The sequence below is a fragment of the Podarcis tiliguerta genome, assembly GCF_965153285.1.
Source record: "Podarcis tiliguerta genome assembly, chromosome: 5".
In the NCBI taxonomy this organism is placed as follows: domain Eukaryota; kingdom Metazoa; phylum Chordata; class Lepidosauria; order Squamata; family Lacertidae; genus Podarcis; species Podarcis tiliguerta.
In genome coordinates this window covers 15,467,914-15,483,549 of record NC_139538.1, presented here as the reverse complement: position 1 = coordinate 15,483,549, position 15,636 = coordinate 15,467,914, and the positions used below count along the sequence as shown (strand labels likewise).

General features: G+C 42.9%; 1 protein-coding gene across 1 annotated transcript in view; it reads left to right on the top strand.

The window, feature by feature from the left end:
* Positions 1 to 2,099: 2,099 nt before the first annotated feature.
* Positions 2,100 to 15,636, top strand: part of GPR160 (G protein-coupled receptor 160) — a 31,238-nt gene continuing 17,701 nt past the window's right edge. The window contains exon 1 of the mRNA XM_083442396.1: positions 2,100 to 2,304. The gene's annotated coding sequence lies outside the window, so the exon portion shown is untranslated. The remainder of the gene's footprint in view (positions 2,305 to 15,636) is intronic.

Genomic DNA, 15,636 nt, shown 5'->3' with positions numbered 1-15,636 from the left:
TTAGCTGCTGTCATGCCTAGCCCTGACCTGGTACCAAACACTGACACGTCAGAGGCCAAACTGGACACCCCACAGGTTTGAGTGCTGAGAATCCCCTTGAGGGGCCTTCTGACTGAAGAACCCATGAAGCTGTCAGAGGAAGTGTTGGATCCACGCTTCAATTCTGGAGAACGCTGGTGCCAAAAGGCCTGGGCTTGAAGAGCAATATCATAGCATGCATTGATAGGCTCAGAGTTCTTGCATGGCTCATGAGTAAGGAATCCCTGGAACTCCTTCACTACCAGTAACTGGGGTTAGGGTGTGGTCTAGGAAACCAGAGAGGTCTCTCTCTTCAGCTGCCTTGTTGCTGCCAACAGGACTGATTCCTGGTACTTTGGCACCTTGTCCCCAATTCCCCCTCCTGGCTGTGTTGTACAGTCAAACCTTGATTGTCGAATGGCTCCATTTTTGAACATTTCAGCTCTCGAATGCTGAAAACCCAGAAGTGAATGCTCCAGTTCTGTAATGCTTTTTGGAAACTAAACATCCAACCTGGCTTCCATTTGAGTGCATGAAGCTCTTGCAACCAGTCAGAAGCCATGCCTCAGTTGTCAAACATTTTAGAAGCCGGACAGGCTTCCGGAACATATTCGTTAGACAACCGAGGTTTGACTGCACTTTGTTTGAGTATCAGTGGATTGTAAAAGTAATTACAGTGGTACCTCTGTTTACGAACAGTCCTGTTCATGAACGATTCGGTTTACGAACTCCGCAAAACTGGAAGTAGTGTCCTGGTTTGCGAACTTTACCTTGGTCTAAGAACGGAATCTGAATGGTGGAAGAGCACCAGCGGCAGGAGGCCTCATTAGGGAAAGCGTGCCTCGGTTTAAGAATGGTTTCGGTTTAAGAACAGACTTCCGGAACGGATTAAGTTTGTAAACCGAGGTACCACTGTAATTAATTTGACCCTGCACTATTGACCTTGTACTGTTGTCTGACCTAGTCTCCACATCAGTTTGTATCATCCACACCATACCTTTAAAGCATTCTTATACCATGCTAACTTGCATGAAGAATCTTGTGAATTGTAGTTGCTAAGGATACTGGTAATTATAGCTCTGCAAGGTCAGCATCCTTAACAAATTACAGTTTCCAGGATTCTTTCGGGGACCCTGTTGCTGTTAAACTGATTCCCTGTGCTTGACCTGGGCTTGTTGAGGTTACACTGCCCTTTGAACCCTGCCGGCCTGGATAAGTGTTCACATAATGCTGTTAGTATCAAAATGACAGCCCATATTTCCCGATTTAATCTGGATCTGTCCTTTCCAGGGAGTAATTTCGTAAGTTGAAAGAACCTGTTGACCTAAAACCAGTTTGTGCTGGCTGAACAACCCATTTGCAATATTAAACCTTCATCTGGAAACAACTATTTTCTGAAGAAAAACTGCTTGGGGATGATCCCATTTTTAGCAGAGAAACAGCAGGTGGGAAGTGTTGCATTATAAGCCTTCCCCATCACTAATTTTCCTGCTGTGAATTGCTTCCCTCCAGCTGCTTCCCTCCCATGGTATTCCTAATGCAAGTGGACATGTACTTAGAACCATGCATCTCATGGGATGCATCAGCCTGGAACTTTACCCAGTTTTGCATCTACATACTATGAAAAGCTTCACTGGCTGAATTTCTGCTTAGCACATTTCAACAAAGGTGGGGTTGAGGAATTCCACTGGGAATTCTAGTGGAGCATGAAAACAACCAGTCTCAGGGGAGCACCAAAAGTAAGGCAAAGAGAAGAAGCCTCATTAGAAATTACCGAGAAACTTCTGAACTCCCAAGACAGCAATCTGGAACTTCCATCAAAATGGATTCTCTGGGAGTGTTTGGCAGCAGATCCTACTGAGGAGGAGGCAACTCTCATTTCCCACAGTGTGGTACTAATGCAGCATCTTAAAATATTGCCACCTTGCCTAGATAGCATAGCTGTTTTCTCAACTGCTGTATTCCACTTCTGCACTCCTTCTTCCAGAGAGCTGCTTTTCAGGAAATGAGCTCCACCTCCTGCTCTGCGTGCTTTTGTCCAACCTCCTTCTCCCCTACCTGGACTCTGCCCTTCTTTTTTCACTTGTAAACTGGCACTCATTACACAGACAAGCAGGAGCTTGTTCTCAGATGCTACCTTGGTCACCTTCCCATCTGCTGCTTGCTCAAGTCCACATTCAAAGTTCTTCTGTATTAGGCTTTGAGACCATCTGGCTGGAAAACCCTGGAATGACCTGACTTGCTCCCACCTGAGGATGGTCGCTTCAGTCCCACCCTGCTGTGACAGTGAGTAGCAGAAGCAATTTTGGGAATAGTCCAGAACACTTGTCATTACCTGATCATGCCAAAAGTCATTTGGACTTTCAAAATGTCATGAAATGGCATCCCCTGAATCTGTCAGGTATTATTTGGGTTGAGGTTTTTCATTTTGCTACTCTAAAGCTGATACCTGTTGTGGGTTCTGTTTCCTGTGGGCTGTTTTTGTAAGCTTGCCAGACTCATTACATCTCGGGAGCCTCTGACTTTTTAATGTCTCCACTTCTCATGTTCTCAGAAGTACACACTGTACATTTAAAGCACACACACCCAGAAAGAGTTTTCTGGGAACTGCACTTTAGCTCAACATAGCTATAATTCCCAGCATCCTTAACAAATTTAAGCTTCCAAGATTCTTTGGAGGAATGTGCTTTTAATGTATGGTGCATGTGCAGTAATATGTTGGGGAAGAGAATTAACAGAAAACTGGTTGTGCTGTCTAATTGCAATATTGTTGAGCTCTCCTGATAATTTTTTTTTTAAGGATATGCTTCACGGTTTCCAAATTGTGAGGTTAGCAATTCTGCTGCCCTTGAAAGATTCAGGTCTACAACTTAAATTGCACAGGAGAGTTTTGTGAAGTCTAATAACATCAAGGCAAGAATTATATATGTATATTTATTATACTCACTCCACTTCTCCAAGAAGTGAGATGTTCCAGGGCTAGGGCATGACCTAGTTTTATTTACATTTTGAAGGAGATCGCTTGGAAGGAGCCTTATTGGCACTTCATAATATTCACATCCATTTACAAATCTGCAGATTCATCATAGGTGAAGGCACAGCTTAAATCAGAGGTAGGCAACCTAAGGCCTGGGGGCCGGATGCGGCCCAATCGCCTTCTCAATCCGGCCTGCGGACAGTCTGGGTATCAGCGTGTTTTTACATGAGTAGAATGTGTGCTTTTATTTAAAATGCATCTCTGGGTTATTTGTGGGGCATAGGAATTTGTTCATGTCTCCCTCCACACCCAAATATAGTCCGGCCCACCACATGGTCTGAGGGACGGTGGACTGGCCCTCGGCTGAAAAAGATTGCTGTCCCCTGGCTTAAACATTTCAGCAGACAACCATGGCCAACTGCTTCTACACTGGACATAGCTGTCAAGTGTCCCTTATTTGAAGGGACAGTCCCTTATTCCAGTGCCATGTCCCGCTGCTGTCCCTTATTGATAGATGTCCCTTAAATGATGTCCCTTAAATTTCAAAGGAAGCAGCTCCTCTCCCTCCCTCCCTGCCGGCCAGGGAGGAGGGAGGCTCCAACTGTGTTGCTTGGCTGTGTTGCTCACCCAATAAGTCTAAGAACGACTGGGGGGTGAAGCTTGCATGCCTTGTGTGTGGTTAGTTAATGCAAGCTGAGGAGGTTTTTGAATGCTGGACGCCATTTTGTTGCACGTGCTGCTGCAAACTTTGCAGTGCAAAGCCAGGCCGGGGAGCCATCTTAAGCTGAGGCTGCATAGTCCTTGTGGTGCATGTGATTCAGATTCTATTCAGTTGAAACTCTGGTTACAAAGTTGGTTAGACAGGGTTCTCGAAGCTACCAGCATGAGTTTGACCAGACTGCAGGAGGACAGAAAGACTGGAGTGCCTGGAACAGGTGAGGCTGCAGGTCCCTTATTTTGGCTGCTGGTCCCTTATTTTCAAGTCTGTAATTTGACAGCTATGCACTGGAGCTCTAGAGACAGCACTGTAAGATGCTCACAGACACTGAATTCAGCTCTGTGTGTCTGTGCCTTTCTTAGTCTCTCTTAACTTCCAGCCTGCTTCCTTCACAAACTCCTAGGGTGTGTTCACATTATCCCACTTAGAGCACAGTGAACACCCCAGTGTGTTTCACAGTTCTTCCCCACCGCCAGCTGTTCAAATCAGCCCAACTTCCTCAAACTGTAGTATTTTGTAACAAAGTAAAGGATGCATATGCACTTTGGATAAATTTCCTGTGAACCCAGATTAAAAATTCAGCACTTAAAACACAGTGAATGCACAGTAAACGGACGTGTGAACACAGCCTTAGATGACATATTCCTTAGCTAAAAGTGGGGAGCATGTCCCTGTGCCAAAATAGCCCTCTCCTTCTAAAAGAGTCTCAGAGATGGGCAACCTGTGACCCTGCATTACAGAGTCTAGATGACCCCTGGGATCCCTTCCATCTCTACAATTCTATGATCCCTAAACACTGGCCACACTGGCTGGGGCTGATGAAATCTGTAATCCAACAACATCTGGCAGACCTCGGTTCCCTACGCCGCACTATTTGCAAGCCGTTGTCAACAGTTTACCTGTAATTTCCCACAAAGGAGAACAAAGGATACTTGGCAAATTTGCCAGGACTATTAAGACACCATTCAGCTCCATTAACCTTCTGCTAGCCAACCCTTCAATTTTAGAAACTTACAGAACAATGGCTGTGACGCAGCAACATCTTGGCAAGGTACATAAAAATACAATTGTATATAAAGCACGCTCTTGTGGGTGCTACTGGGACATTTCCTTAATTTCTTTCTGGGTTATTTTGGACCATTCTGGTATGTGGTAACAGGAAATGTTAATGAACTGAAGTAGGTTTCGGCAGGAGATATGGGGCAAAATGAAATAGGGCGGTGTTTATGTCAACTCTCTAAACTCTGATTTCAGCATGACAGGCTTGGTTTGTAGTTTGGTGTGAATGGTTAGATCAGGAGTGTAAAACTATGGTAAGGTTTATCAAGCTGGGCAGAAATATGACTCCAGAAATCTGATAATCTAATAATAAAGAAACACAGTGGTTTAATTTATAAACATAAAGAAGAGTTATCACAAATGGTATGTGTGTATGTAGTTGTTCTTTGAGAACATGCCAACACCATTGATAAGCTCCACTTGCTAACTAGGGTTGCCATATGTCCTCTCTTTCCAGGACATGTCCTCTTTTTCATGGGTAGAGTCATCATAGCGATCCATAGTTAAAAATAGAAGTCGGCAAATGTGGCCTCTTTTTTGCTCCTCAAAATACGGCAATAGTAGAATGCTAATTTGTCAAAACTGCAGACTTTCCATACTAACCTCTAGAGATTTATGGCTTTCTAAGATGTGGGGAACAGCATATACCGTCAATATTACTTCTCTAATCAAGTAAGAGAAGGCAGATTGAGAGATAAGTTTGAAGAAAAACTGAATTTGCTTAACATTGATTGGAATGATAAATTGCCAATCGTACCTGGAGAGATGTTGGAGGCTGAACCCAAGAGCATGTGCAGAGCAGATGCTCTACCACTCAGCTATAACCTTGTCCCATGATTTAGACCAAAGTTCTGCCAACTATACTCTGAGACAACTTTGCAAAATTGTGGCTCTCCTTGTGCCATCTGTTCTTCTCCCTCACCTGTGCTTTAAAACAAGTACAAAGATCAAGCACAGAAAAATCTCTCTTCCTATCAGGGTCAGAATATCATTTGCTTTTGTCATATGTCCTGCTACATTTTTCTTAGGCATATCGCATACAGTGACAAAAGAAAGCCAAAGAATAAACAAGCCTTGGAAATTGTGGCTTGGGTTACCTCTGTAACAGGGTGTGTCAAGCTGGAAAATGATTGTTGCTTAGTGTAGATGATGTTCTTAGCTTTTTATTGTTGTGCGTTGCCATGAAGGTAATGAGAATATGGAAGGGTGTGTGCAGTCAAACCACATGTATACTAAAGAAGCTTTTGAGCTTCTTTCCCATGGTGGATGTGCAACTGAAAGCATGCCTGAAAGACAGAAATGCATTTTTATTAGGGTTTTTTAAAAACTGGCTATGCAAGAAGGTAGATTTACAATTACAGCTTGCAGTTTGCAAAATGCACAACATTTGTGAATAGGTGGTGTTCTATACAAAGCACATTTTTAGTCTCTCATCCACTTTCCCCTCCTCCCAGTAAAGAAGTTCACATTCTGGCATGGCCTTTTTTCACAGTTTAAGCTCTCTTCCCTGTGTGACAGAACTATTTTGATGGTCACCATTCACAGTTATAACCCAATTCCTCCTATTCCTCCTTTTTGAATGAATGAATGAATGTGACGGGCATCTGTTCAACACCTTTTCCATTGCTTTTCCTCCCTTTTGAAATAAAACTGACAAGGACCATGAGAAAGCCCACTAATTTCATTTGCATGTTTTTCTTATACATATACACCAGTGGCAATACACATAGTAATAGCTCAGTTGTGTGTGTGTGTTTTTAATGCAAACCCTGAGGAGACATGGGTGAAATTGACAAGGCTTTCCCCAAACTTGTAAGTTTCAACAGACGGGGGATAATTACCAACTAGGTCAGGGTGGGATTGCATAGGAATCTAGCTGTAGGCCAGGAATAGCCAACTTGGTACACTCCTGATGTTGTTGGACTACAATTCCCAGCATCCTTGACCATTGCCCACTTTGGCAATACCTGTTACAAGGCAATCTAGGGTTCCTCACTTGGCGGGGGGGATGTCTACAGTTCAAGTGTCTCTGAAAATGTCCTATCATGCCCACTGGCTTCACATTTCAGCAGGTGGGCATGGAAGTAGAATGAAATAGAATCATTTAGAAGGCTGTGATTCTACATACATACATACATACATACATACATACATACATACATACGTTGCTGTTCAGGTGGGTACAATTAAGAAATTAAGTGTTGGGAAATGTAAAAAGATACCTTAGACCATGCTGAGGACCCCATCACCAGACCTGGTCAGCCAAGGCTCATAAGGAATTATTTTAGAGCTCTAGATTAGTGAAAAAACATCTCTGACAGGGAAAAAGGCATTAAGGGTTACAATATATTGCCGTTCACTTGTTTCAAGCTTGTAAATTCCTACTTGCCTAATCGCCTACAGTGGGTAATAACCATTGAACACCCAGATAGGGGAGCTTCTATATATTGGAAATAACTGGTGATTTTTAAAAATTCTCTCTCTCCCCCCCCCTGCATTTTTATTCATTGTTCCTTCAAGGAGCTCAGGATGGCACACATACTCCCCCTTACTTTATCCTCAAAATAACTATGTGTGGCAGATTAAGCTAAGAGTGAATGGAGGACTCAGAGTCATGCAGTGAGCTCATAGTCCAGCAGGAATGTGAACCCGTGGTCCCCCTCATTTAGGTACCTACACTAAATCACAACACCTCTCTCTCTCCCCCCCCCCCATTTTTTAAAAGGGTACCAATGTATGTGTGTGAGAGTTGGCTAGTAAAATTGTGCACTACTTTTGGAAACATGCATGAGGTCACTTATTTCTTTTCTCCCCCCCCCCTTTTGTCTTTTTGTGCATGTGCACATAAATACATGTGAATATAAATATTTGCCTGTGCTCACTGGATTTTTATGGTGTAAGACTTCTGAGAAAACCTGTGGGGGTGGAGATAGGGGGCATGCCTATTATGTATGGCTTATAGTAATATGGTGCTGTTGCTAAGATCTCAGTTCCAAAGAGCAGTGTGGATGAGAGTAAAGGTTTATTGGGTCAGTCGCTGATGAAAAGGTGTTTTTTAGCTACTTTACTAGGTGGTGTGCACACCTATAAAGGCATAAAGATAAGGGGCCCTATATCTTCAGCACACAGCAGTGCCGGGAACAAGCTGTTTTTGTTTGACATACACAGCTTCAAAGACTAGTTGAATGGAAGGTAAACGGAATTATCTCTTCCTTACCAGAATAGGAAGTGAGTAGGGCCCCTGCCTTCTATAAGGGAGTGAGCATCAAACAAAAGTGTGCCTCTAGCCATCTCTTCTCCCATCCAGCTGCACAGAAGCTGGATATACATGGAATTCATTCCTGTAACATCCACTTGGGGCCATCTCTTGCCCCTGCCCCTTCAAATCCCTATAACAGAGGTGTGGAACCTTTAGCCCTCCAGATGTTGAACTACAGCTCCTATCACCCCCAGCAAGTTTAGCCAGTGGTCAGGGATAATGGCAGTTGTAGTTCTGCAGCAATGATAGAAAGCATGGTAGAATTTTCTGAGATTGTGCACGGCATGGAGGAAATGGATAGAGAAAAGTTTTTCTCCCTCTCTCATAACACTAGGACTTGTGGACATCCAGTGATGCTGAATGTGGGAAGATTCAGGGCAGACAGTAGCGAGTACCGGTACTTAATCACACAGCATAGTTAAAATAAGGAATTCACTCCCACAGGAGACAGTGATGGCCACCAGCTTGGATGGCTTTAAAGGAGGATAAGACAAATTATTGCAGGGCAAGGCTATCAACAGCTACCAGCCATGATGACTATGCTCTACCACCTTCATTGTTAGAGCACTGTAATCATGCTGAAAAGCAAGCTTAAGAGGGACAGAGAAAGTGCAAACCACAAGGAAAGTTTTAAGAACGTGCAAGGGTATGACTTTTATAACAAGATTATAAACAGGAAAAAGCTGAGCTAGCTGAGTTGTGGAAACATCTGTATTTGTGGTTAAGCTGGAGTAAAACTGTAGCACTGGGTGTCTTGCATGCATAACTTATATTACTATAAAAACTGTGTAAACAGAGATCTGGATTCGGCCTCTGAATGCCTTACTGATCGCTTGCTGAAACCTTTCCTGCTCGGCAAGAAAGAGAACTATTCTTGGGTGTGATTCATCATCATTGTTATTGAGTAAAGGACTCAATTGTGCAACTTCAGTGCTTAATTTAAATGAACTCATGGGCAGAAAACTATTGTTACATGTTCCCCACTGGGCTGTCAACTCCCTAAAATCCAAACTCTTGTACCTGGTCAGGGCCTAGGATAGAGCCTGTTCAGAAGGCAGTAGGAGAGCTAAAGGTGGAGCTCAACGGGGCCACAGCCCATAGAAAACATACTAATCTAAGACAGGCTTCACCAACCTGGTGCCCTCTAGTTCTTATTGGAGCGTTCTGAAGGAGCTTCTCCTTCCCCTTTGTTCAGCCCAGACACTGAGGTCCAGCTATGACGGCCTTCTGGCGGTTCCCTCACTGTGAGGTTACAGGGAGCTAGGCAGAGGGCCTTCTCAGTAATGGCACCCCTTTGTGGAACGCGCTCCCATCAGATGTCAAGGAAATAAATAAATATCTGAAGTCAACCCTGTATTGGGAAATTTTTAATGTTTAATCCATTCTTAAGGAAATCAGCCCTGAGTGCTCACTGGAAGGACATATCCTGAAGCTGAGGCTCCAATACTTTGGCCACCTCACAAGAAAAGAAGATTCCCTGGAAAAGACCCTGATATTGGGAAAGATTGAGGGCACAAGGAGAAGGGGACGACAGAGGACGAGATGGTTGGACAGTGTTTTCAAAGCTACCAACATGAATTTGACCAAACTGCAGGAGGCAGTGAAAGACAGGAGTGCCTGGCGTGCTCTGGTCCATGGGGTCATGAAGAGTCGGACATGACTAAATGACTAAATAACAACAACAATGTTTTACAATTTTTTAATGCCCAGAGTGGCTGGGGAAACCCAGCTGGATGGGTGGGGTATAAATAATAAAGTTATTATTTTTATTATCATAACTCCTAACAGCCCCAGACAACACTTTACGAAAGAATAAAACCCTCAACAGAAAAAAAAATCCACAACAGCACGATGAGGACTAAACATGTTTAGTGGGCACAAAATCCTGGCTGTTAAGGGGCTAGATGGTAGGAGTGGAGGGGAAATGGAATGGAGTATTCTGCAAGAGGTGGTGGCTGGAATTATGAACAGAAGCACTCCACAGCACAACATTTTGTTGCTTTTCCCACTTGTATGAATATATGATGAACAAATCTAACATTTAGAAGAGAGGAGGTTGTAAAAAAAATTTTTTGCCCACTTTACAGATGAGAGACATTGAGGCAGGGAGGCAGTAGTCTGAAAGGCAATCAGTAAGTAACTTCATAGAAGAAAATGCAAACCCCATGCAAAGCAGATCACACAAGAAAGTGAGCCTGCTTAGTCCAAGATTATACATTAAGTCATTGTTTCACTGTGCACAACATCTCCCTCCCCAACACACCAGTCTCTCTCTGCATTTTTATGCCCCCGACTCTGGCTGATCTCCACTACTAGGTGGTTCCTTCTTGGGTGTATTAGGTCATGTTACTGGTAGCAAGCTGGGGCTGGAAGACTGAAACACCCTCCTCTCCTGCAACAGTCTCCTTGGCTGCAGGGATCACAGTGCATGTGATGACATTTGCTCAAACCCTCCCAAAGGCCTTCCTGTTCCATGGGAAGCATGATTGTGCAATGCACATTAGAAAGGCACTGCAGGATCAGCCCAAAAGCTGTTGATTGTGTGTGTGGTGAGAAGCTGGAGTGGGGGGGGGGGAGAATGGCCTCCTTTATAAAAAAAAATCCTGACCTTGCATCCTGTTCCAAACTTAAAGAACTAGCTAAGCTGTTTAAAAATAAGGTTGTAACTTTTTGTGTTTTTTTAAAGATGAGAACTTTTTAAAACAAATTGTTTGAAATGCTATAATTGACAATCTCTTTATTAGCACCAACCACATTGCCACAAATTAGTGAGCAGGCTTTCCGGTTTTCCTGAACTCTGCATCAAAGTGGATGTTAAACAAAGCTGGAAGGGAGGGAGAGAAAGCAAGAAAACCTCTTCAGCCATCTAGGAAAATCATTAAACTAATAAATGAGAGGGAGAGATGGGAATGAGCAAGCTTTTCTGCATAGCATTGGGGTTGGGCTAGATGACCCCCAGGATCCCTTCCGACTCTATGCATGTATCATCAGCCCTGCATGTAGAACCCTGATTTCCCAGGGCTGCACACAATGCAGGGCCAACCTCATGAATAGAAGTTGACTCCCTGTGGCACACAATTGCCCTCCACCTGACAAAGGGCAGTAGGAATGGGGTGGACTACGGCACCTCATTTCAATGCCCGCTGCCTCACATGTTAACCACTTTCCTCAACACTTGCAGAGGACAAGTTAGTCTAAAAACTGAGTGTTGCGAGTTACCCCTGCCTGTACGGGCCAGTCTTGACAGACTCTAGGGTTGTGCGCCCATCTCACTTAAGAGGCCGGGGGCCAGCGCTGCCTGGAGACACTTCCGGGTCACGTGGCCAGTGTGACAAAGCCGCAGCACACGGAAACGCCGTTTACCTTCCCGCCAGTAAGCGGTCCCTATTTATCTACTTGCACCCGGAGGTGCTTTCGAACTGCTAGGTTGGCAGGCGCTGGGACCAAGCAATGGGAGCGCACCCCGCCGCGGGGATTCGAACCGCCAACCTTTCGATCGGCAAGCCCTAGGTGCTGAGGCTTTTACCCACAGCGCCACCCGCGAGTTGATAGCAAACCTAATTTCTATGCAGATGTAAGGTTGCATCGAGAAAACTGCTCTCTATGTCTTTGAAAAATGTGAAGGTCCCTACCACTAAAGTGCATATTTTCAGAAAAGCCCTGGGGATGATGTGCCATAAATGAGGAAGAGAAAGTGTAGCCAGTTTGGGGGAGGGGCACACAGCTTCCCCTATTCTTGTTGCTTTTAAAGGAGCTTGGTATGCAGGAATTAGCAGATGAAAGCTTTTCACAGCAGGGAGATAAGTATTATGACCTGCTAATTGATGCAAATCAAATGGGACTGGTTCATAAGCTGGCAACTCTAGAAACAAGTGTGTATTTATTTTGCTTCTCGAAAATAGTGTCTTGGTGAAGTTTGGTGACCAGGAGATTTGTTTCCACTGAGGCAGAGCCATATGTACTTCTTCTGTAACCCAATAAAATATTTAATAAAAACAATAAAAAGAGTTTTCTATATACTTTCTTATTGCAGCATGATTCACAATTGCAGAATTCTGAAGGGACTTGGCAGGAGCTAATCTGAATTACTGTGTGATGTTGTGTCACTTGGAAATTCGACATTCAAATTTAGTCATTGGAGGCCAAAATCAAAAATATAAATTTATTTCAGTATGGTATGGTTTTGTGATGTATGCTGAATTACAGAAACACAGATGGTCTCCATCTTTTAAGCAATTTGGACGATTTGAGTTTTGTAAATATTTGCCAATATTCATATCTCCCTTATAGTGTTCTCAATTTTGTTTTGGGGGAAAAAATCGGATGCTTATTTGATGCACTTACCTCAGCATATACTTCACATCATAAAAATGTTTATTATGTGCCTGCCCGGAAAGTTAACTTGAATCCAAATTTTATTTGTTGCAATTAGATTTTGCTTTCTTTTTTATATAGCTCATATTAAAATATATCTTATTTTCCAGAATGGTGAGGGAGGGAGGGGAATGAGGCATCAGCAATGTTTGAACTGAACACTTCACCAATGGAGCCAATCTGGAGCTCCCAACCTCATTCCTCCCACTAAGCAGCCATGATCCTGTTGCCAGGAAGCTATTGCTATGGCTCTACCCACCGCCAGGCAACGCACTGCTGTGTTGCCAATCTTATTTTTGGCAACAATGGGAGAGGAAGAAGTGCATTTTCTTTGGTTCTGTCTGCTAAAAGAAATTTAGCATCTCTGCAATATGCTAATTTCTATCATTTAAATTACATCATAGCCACAAAGTTCAGTGAACTTGAATATAATGTCTCTGCTTTGATGGGGATTGCATCATCACCACCACCACCATCATTATTATTTTCTAAATAAAAGCTTGTCTTATTCTTTTAGACGTCTTTGGAGAGGCTGCTCAGGCTAATGTGGAATTTTTGCATGCTGTGGTTGGGTTTCAGACGTGAAGGCTATTTGTATATTAGTAATTCAGCACAGGAAATCGCTCCTAGAACAGCACATTTGGCAGCAGCTAGGGGCAAGTGCCTTTGAAAATACGTAAGTTGGGAAGAACACAAGGGAGAGGAAATTTGGGTATGTTCATACCTGCCCTCTCAAACAGTAGTAGTAGTAGTAGTTTCATTACTAAAACACTTCCTTCTGATCTGTATATGCTGACATTGCAGTGAGGAATACATTGCCCTCGTTCACATCAATGTGTCTGCAGAGTTGCATCTGGACTGCCAATATTTTGCAAGAGGCATTCAGTCACATTCTCAAAATTTAGGTTTCCACAATTGAAGTGGGTTGAAATGCTCTGGCACAACACATTCACATATTTATTTATTTAGAGAAAAGCATACTTTTTGCAATTAGGGGAAATGATGGGGAAATGCACTAAAAAGCATGAGATACTAATAGATGGACAGGAAGACATATAACCTCCAGGCAAACAAACTGGGATGAGTGCTGCTTGTTGTACAAACTCCCCACAAACCAGTCAGAATGAATGCTCAATAAAGGGTGGACACTGTATAGTCTCCACACAAGTTTTGTGCAAGCAAATCAGGATGAATGCTCAATAAACATATCAGCTGGAGGACTTCTGAATCAACCAAGATGAGGCATATTATTACTGAACTTACTAATGGAGTAACTATTGCTGTTTGAGGCGATACAGTAAATGCAGATGTACCCTTAACTTGCCCACATCCTGATTTTCAGAGAAGCACTGTGGGACTGCATTAGAGTAGGTAGGTTAGATGTGTGCATAAAAAGGGCTGCCAATTTCTTTTTTGGCAGTGCTTCCTGCAGACATTCTGTCTCTTTTAACAGGTCAATGGGCTGTATCTAACTATGTCATGCTCAGGTAGGTTAATTGAAATCAATGAACTTGACTAATGTATTTAATATATCTAGTTTGGCCCACAACTAGTAGTTATAACATCAACTTCACAGAGTGCATAGTCCTGGTTAAATGCTTAATATATGTTTGCATCAGTCAGACACACCTATGCAGCTGGTTCATGGTTCACTCGTTTATGCAAACTGTGAAGTGGTGTTGATTTCAAGACTCTTCCTTCAACAATAAATCAGAAAGAGTGCTTTTGCCATAGTGTTGTTCCCATAGGACATTCTGCTGCCCACCTACCAAGGTGAAGCTTTCCTCTGTTGTTGTTTTTTAAAGAATATATCCTTAAAAGTAATCCCACACACTCACAGTTTTGAGAACTTGCTCTCCCTTAATGATTAATCCAATTTTTAGGGAGCCGTGCAGTTTCAAACCCTCCCCCAGGGCCAATAGAAATCTGGACCAAGTAATTTGACTCAGTGATAATTAATGACACAGGGTTATTATCTGAATACAAGACAGGGATCCCAAGCAGATGAAGGATTATCTGGGTTACTTTCAGATCTCAGGTATGCTCGTTCAGTACATCTGAACTGCTGAGAGAATCTTTGTATCTCCCACTTGCTTATTGCAGATCGGGAGAGTGCTGCACTGACCTGAGCATGGATGCTACATTTTAAACAGAAATATTAGCAAGAGAAAATCAATGCTACATCATACTTTCTTTCCACTATCTTATTGGATTTCAATGCTCCTAAGGAGGCATCTGAAGCATGGAAAGGAAAAGTTCTACGCTTGCCAACCTTTTTCTGGATTTTTCTTTGTTCATTCATACCATTGGAGTACATGGCATTTACGCAGTTACAAAGGCAACATAGGTATGTCCCTGCTCTCAATGTGCTTACAGTCTAAGACAGACAGTGGAGCAGCAACAGAAAGAAGGAACAGACAAAAGAAAGCAAGGATGACCATAGGCAAACTGCATGTAAATGAGGGTGATGAGGACAAACAAAAGACTATATGGAAAAAGTGAGTTTTGGATTGTTTGGATTGTTGTGGACTTTAACTGTGTGGTATCTATACTTTTTCTATGTATACCACTCAGGGACCTCTTTAAATGATTTATAAATTTTCTGTAGATATATATATAATTATCATGAGCTAAACTGAAGAAGCATGAAAAACAACATGCTGTGCAGTGAAATATTCAAAACACACCATCAGTTTAAATAGCAGGAAATGAGCAGAGGTCTGTTCATTGCATTAGGCTAATCACCAGGGCTGGGTATGGTGCAATCTAGTAGTTGACACAAAGTATGAACAATTCCAGAGAACCTCCGGTTTAATTTTGAAAAGGAGAAAAAGTTCATTTTTAGAACTGCTGTGAAATTTTTTTTAGCATGTTTCATGTTGTGTCAGACTGTTCATGTACACTATCTGCCTGCTGCTGCTGCTGCCTGCTCTGACAGGCAGCAACTCTCTAAGATACCAAGGCCACACTAACTGGGCTGTTGTGTCTTGTTTTGGGAGATGATGATGATGATAATGATAATAATAATTATAATAATAATGATAATTTATATACTGAAAGATGGAGGGCACAGGGAGAAGGGGACGACAGAGGACGAGGTGGTTGGACAGTGTTCTTGAAGCTATGAACATGAGTTTGACCAAACTGTGGGAGACAGTGGAAGACAGGAGTGCCTGGCATGCTCTGGTCCATGGGGTCACAAACAGTTGGACACGACTAAAGGACTAAACA